General features: G+C 38.9%; 1 pseudogene; it reads right to left on the reverse strand.

Annotated features, from left to right (window-relative positions):
• Positions 1 to 496: 496 nt before the first annotated feature.
• LOC122150828 lies at positions 497 to 1,283 on the reverse strand (annotated as a pseudogene).
• Between the last annotated feature and the right edge of the window lie 5,194 nt (positions 1,284 to 6,477).

The following is a 6,477-nucleotide window of genomic DNA, read 5'->3' on the forward strand; positions in this document are numbered from 1 at the left end:
CACTATGAATAATTTTGCCTATGTCCTTCCAGACTTTCAAAGCAAAATGCATACATTATATTGTAACCTGACTTTTCTTCAACTACATGGACATTTTTCCATATCAATACATATATGTGACACCGTTTTTAATGGCTTTATAGTATTCCATTGCATGTGTATACCATAGTTGACTTAACAAATTCTGCATCCATAAATGTTTAGGTGATTTTTATAAAAGTCTGTGATAAACAATCTATTCTCTACCCTGTACCCAGAATGATCTTTGAAAACATAAGTCACTCCCTTACAGAAAACTTCATTTTGCTCTTCTGAATAAAACCCTGCTGCTCTCTATGACTTCACCCTTTTTCATTTACTTCAGAATACTCTTCACAGTCTAAAACATCAAAAGTCTTTGTTTTTGTATATTTTCTGTCACACTCACTAAGCGCCATCATGAGCTCTTAACACAGTGCAAGGCATGTAGAAGACCCTCGACAAATGTTTGTTGAAATTAGGACAAAAACTCAACAAATGTTGACCTTTCTATTTTATCAAATGATCTTTTATTGAAATATTTTCCTTTATAGTTCTTAGCTAGCTGGACATTGTACCCTTTGTTCATGTCATCTATGATGTCATGAGGTTGGTGGCCATCAACATTGTAGCCCACAGATTGGGCAGTCTCTAGGACCTGTTTTAAGCTCTTGTGGTACAGTGCCTAAGGCATTTGACTGCAATCCAGACGGTTGGCGATTCTAACCCACCAGCTGCTCTGCAGAAGGAAGATGGGGCAATCTACTTCCAAAACTATTTACCACCTCAGAAACCCAATGGGGGTCACTATGGGTCTGTTTTAATAGTTTCAGAGAATTCTCTGGCTAGAGATAGTGCCACATTTGTTAGGCAATGTTTACAGTCTAATCAAAAGTGGTATTTCGACTATGTTTAGTATTGTTCTGTTTCTTTCTATCTCTGGTGGTTCCTTGAGGCTTTGATGATCAGGGCAGAAGCTGAAGGATCTCGTTCTGGGCCTGTCTGTTCTGAATAGTCATTTTCACGTACCATAATCCTTAGACCCTGCCAGTCACCAGTTGTGTTGGCAATGTCATTACCATCTTTTTTGGAGACAGACCTGGAGGCCAACCTGTGGGACCAGGGCTGATGTCACACTAATTTTCACACTAGTGTACCTCGGGTAGATGACTTTGATCTCACTGGGGTAGAACTTGAGCCACATGGTGGAGGTAGGTGGTGTCAGATGAAGCTGGATGCAGACAACTGAAAAAATTGCACCTAGGCCTCCTGGTGTGAGTAAGACATTTAGCTGCTAACCAGAAGTTTGGCAGTTCAAACCCACCAGCTGCTCCATGGGAGGAAGAGAAGATAATCTATTTCTGAGAAGATTTACAGTCTTGGAAACCCAATGGGGGCCGCTATGAGTCGAGATCAATTTGAGTCAAAATCAATTTGACGGTAGTGGATGTGTTTGTTTGTTTGTTTGTTTTTCAGACCTCCCCCAAGCCAAAAGCCAAGAGCTGTTCTTCCTATTTTTAGTTGTTTCTTGAGGGGCAAACTTTGCAGAGTAGAGAACATTGGCCTAGAAGTAAACCAGACTTTTCTCACCACAAGCAAATTAAATGTCATCAAGGAAAACTGCCTTCACTCCTCACCCCTTTCTACTGCTACCACACCCTTCCAGAGAGTACTGTGACATTTACATAATTATTAATAAATTATTCATATCATCATTATTTGTTTAAAATATTTCTCCTGCACAAGGCTGAGCTGTATAAGGGCCAATGCTGTGTCTTGCTCCCAGCTCAGACAATAACATCTGATAAAAAATAAGCTTGGAATAAATACTTGTCAAATAAAAGAAAATACTAATCTTCTAAGTGCTGAAAATACTGGAATTTGAAAATAAATTACAAAAACATTTTCATCTTAACAGCTTGCACCCAAATTCCACTTGGAGTAGGCAAGTAGCAGAGTACTGCATGACAAAACAAAAGAATTTATTTTGCCTCAAAGAGGAGCCCAGTTGATGTGAAGCTAGGGCACCAGGTGAGATGAAGAAGCAAGCGAAAATTCCCTTTGTTCAAAATTTAAATTTCCACAATATTAAATTTGTGCACAAACTCATTAGCTTTATTTTATTTTTTGTAATCATTTATTGAGGAAGGTCTGGTCTGGAAGTCAGTTCCAAGGGTGGTGGTACAAAACAAAAGGGTTTTTGTAAGCACAGACACAAAGGGACAAGGAAGCTGTATCAAGCAAATATCAAATGGGCTGGTGAGCATTTTCCTTCCTTATTTGGGATCAAGGGGAAATTTTGAACTAAGTTAAACTGAGCAAGCGAGTCTCAATTGGCTACCTTATGTTTCCCTTTCTAGGAGAATCAATTGATTTGCTCTTCCGTTGCTGGGAAGGTCAGGCATTTACAGTTGAGAAACAAAAAGTTTCAATTCTCATGAAATCCAGATTTCTGTGTTCCATGGAGGTTAATGTCTTTGAGCATTGAACCTTCAGAATACTGGTCTCCTAAAAACTCACTGCCATTGAGTCAACTCCAACTCACAGCAACATTATAGGACAAAGTACTACTGCCCCATAGGATTCCCAAGGCTGTAAATCTTTATGGAAGCCAGCTGCCTCGTCTTTCTTCCGTGGAGCAGGTGGTGGGTTCAAATGCCTTAACCACTGTGCCACCAGAGCTCCTAAAGTCACCTCTAAGTCAAACAATTAGAAAAGACTGTTTTGCCTTAGGCATTGTGCTCTTTTGAAGAATCTCATTTGGAGAAACAGAAACTCCAAGGTCAGGCTAGAAACTATGTTTTGGAGTAAATCATTTGTATGTACACACTGTTCTGACCCTGTTTCCATGGCAATGTTGATAACATCAGAATCTTTGGAAGTTCTTTCTTCTTTGGAACATTTTTGACTGCCTAGTTTGGTGGCTCAGTGACTAAGCATTTGACAGCTAACCAGAAGGTGGGTGGTTCAAACCCACCAGCCACTCTGGGGAAGGAAGATGGGGCAATCTACTTCCATAAAGATTTACTGCCTCAAAAATTCAATGAGGGTCGCTATGAGTTCAAATCCACTGGAAAGCAAAGGATTTAGTCAAAACGTTACCTTGATTTGCAAATCATATATTAAACTTCAGTCAATTTCTATTATTGGCTTAATACGATTTTTGTTTTAACACAGGAAACAAAACTAACAAGCTTTTGTTTTGCTGACATGGGGCTTATCATAAGTTATTCCATCTTAGGCCTAATATAATCCTGTTAAAATAATGAGGTGGTCACTTCCATCTTGCTCAAATATTTAATAAAGTCCATTTACCATGTAAACTGCCTCCTAGGAATGGTGGTCCTGGTGGTGGTGGTGGTGGCGATGGTGGTGGTGTGTGTGTGTAAAAAGTCAAAAAGAGCCTGAATGCGATAGTTGAGTCAATGCACTGCCAAACACAAGCAAAATACATTAGACACTAAAATAATACATAAAGTAGGCAATAGCCATTTTGAGCCAGAGGATGTAGATTGTCTAGGAATTTGTAGAAATCATCCACTACCTTGGCACTGAGGAATTGATTTTGTTTTATCTAGATCTCAAAGGACAGGAGGCCCCAGGTTACATCAGATTTAAACATCCACAAGTTTTCATCTCTGAAGAAGAGTTTGGAGTTAGGAATGAGTGATTCTTCTTATGAATCACCCCTTCTCTGGCCTTATTTGCTGCTCCTTTTCTCACCAGTTTGGGATTTGGAGTCTTAAGAGTTGAGAAAAATAGAAAAGAAATATGAGGAAAGTTGAGATGAGAGACCCTTGTCCCTTATTCGGATAAATTCAAAATGTCTCTTCTTATCTGTCTTTTAAGAGATAATATGGTAATTCAGTGATTAGAAGTAGTTGAGGGAAACCAAACCAAAAAACCAAACTCACTGCCGTCAAGTCGCATCTGCATCCGACTCGTAGTGACCCCTGCTTGGGTTTCTGAGGCAGTATCTCTATGGAAATAGATAGCCCAATCTTCCTTCTGAGGAGTGGCTGGTGGGGTTGAACCGCCAACCTTCTGGTTAGCAGTGAAATTCCTTAGGTACTATGCTACCAGAACTCCCATTTGAAGGAAGGGCTATCTATAAATAAACAGTATATCCTTTCAGTTATAATTAAGTTATTCAAGTAAACTCCAAAGGGTTTTCTTGATTGTTCTTGATCACTCAAACAGATATTGCTGTTTTGAAATTTCTTCCAAGCTTTCTACTTTCTACCTACAGAAGAGTCCCTGAAGATAATCCTATAAAAGTTTTTCATAATGACTCATGAATGACCTGACAGGAGAAAATATATCTGATATCAAATATAATATTCTTTACATTTGTGTAATCTTAGAACATGGCAGGAGGAAGGAAACAGAGCCTAGTCAAGACAAATATTACATATTCTAATTCAAGTTGGATCTGACTCATAGTGACCCTTCCTTGGGTTTCCAAGGCGATATCTCTATGGAAGTAGATTGCTCAACATTGCTTCTGAGGAATGGCTAGTGGGTTTGAACCTCCAGTCTTCTGGTCAGCAGTCAAATGCCTTGGGCACTATGTCACTAGAGTTCCCACATATTACAGAGTATGAATATTCTAATATGTAAATAAATTCTCTTCTTTTTTATAGTAGGCTGAAGCAACCCTGCAACAATATTGTGTTACAAATGTGGCTCTATCTGGGCTTCATGACTGCTATGGCTCTTATTTTCACTGGACACTTCTGATCTTTCCTGGAAAGGTTTTCAAACTTTGTAGCCAAGTTCAATCAACTCATGAGTCAACACACACTAATACAACCTCATCACTTCCACTGGTGCCTGAATGGAAAGATGAAATGAGTAGGAGCACCTTAATTGACTATTCACTTTCCACTTACTATATTCAGAATAAATTTGTTGATTATTAAAGAGCCCTGGTAATGCAGCAAGGAGCTTTGGTGGTGTAGTGCCTAAGGCATTTGACTGTTAACCAGAAGGCGGGCTGCTCAAACCCACCAGCCACTCCGCAGAAGGAAGACTGGGCAATCTACTTCCGTAAAGATTTACCACCTCGGAAATCCGAAGAGGATCGCTATGAGTTGGAATTGACTCAATGGCAGTGAGTTTGGTTTTTTTTTTTTGTTTTGGTAGTGCAGCGGTTAAGAGCTGTCATAGAGGAAAACAGATCCCGATTCAAACAAGTTCAATAGAGACACTTTTATTAAGACTTGGATAGGACAAAGGCAATCGTCTAGGATGAGGGAAACCATCAGCATGTACACAGCATATACATAGCTAAATAGAGTCCACTGATTCACAGCCATGGAGCTAACCAGAAGGCTAGCTGAGTTAGATTCTATTGCTCTCTTTAGTTGAAATATATGATTGAAAACAAAGTAGAGCTGTCTCATAGGGTTTTCAAGGCTGTAATCTTTATGGAAGCAGATCACAAAATCAAGATTGGTGGCAGACTGATTCATCACTGTTGCAGGTGGGACTATAAAAGGGGGAGGGGTGGGGAACATGATTGGGATATGTACATAATTGAAGATTAAAAAGGGTTACAGGATTGGTTCTGGGTTGACTACCTGGCTAGGTCGTGGTCCAGATATGACTCATGCCCATGCAGCCACAAGGTGACTACCAAACAATACCTTAATTTAAATTAGAAAAGGATACACACTCAAGCTAGTTCCCTAGTTCTTTGTGTGACCATAATCTACTTTCAGCCACACTCTCCCTGAGCACAACCACAGTATTGAAAGTCAGAAAGAACTCAACTGGCATCTACACTTATGTCAAGACTCAAAATGGAGTTAAGGCTCCAAGTGCAGACCACTACTTTCCACAAACCTAAGTGCTTTAGAATTTAAGCTCTAATACAGCAATCAGCTGGTAACAGAAAGGTCTGCAGTTTGAAAGCACCAGCTGCTCTGTGGGTGAAAGATGTGGCAGTCTGCTTTCATAAAGATTTAGGTCTTGGACAACCTATGGGGCAGTTTTACTATGAGTCAGAATTGGTTCAACAGCAATGAGTTTGGAATTGTTTTGTTTTGTTGATTATTAGCTGAGTTAAAAGTGTATGACCTACTTGTCTACAGTTATTCAGAAGACTCTATTCCCCACATGAACTTTAAAGTGGGGAACAACCTATTTAGATTATATATATATAATATATATAATATACATATTATATATATATACACACATATTATATATATATTTATACATATTATATATATATATATACACATAAAAAATATATACACATTATATATATATACAAACTTTAAAAAGACTAGAAAGTTATAAAATGTAATGGTGACTTTCTGAGTACAGTGATTAAGGGTGTGGTAGACAAAACAGTGGCAGCTTCCTCCCCTGAAAAAGTGTCCACATCCTAATCCCCAGAACCTGTGAATATGATACCTTACATGACAAAGAGGAATTAAATTTACAGGATCA

Source organism: Orycteropus afer, unplaced genomic scaffold, assembly GCF_000298275.1.
Source record: "Orycteropus afer afer isolate SDZICR_OR568_19922 unplaced genomic scaffold, OryAfe1.0 scaffold00252, whole genome shotgun sequence".
Lineage (NCBI taxonomy): Eukaryota > Metazoa > Chordata > Mammalia > Tubulidentata > Orycteropodidae > Orycteropus > Orycteropus afer.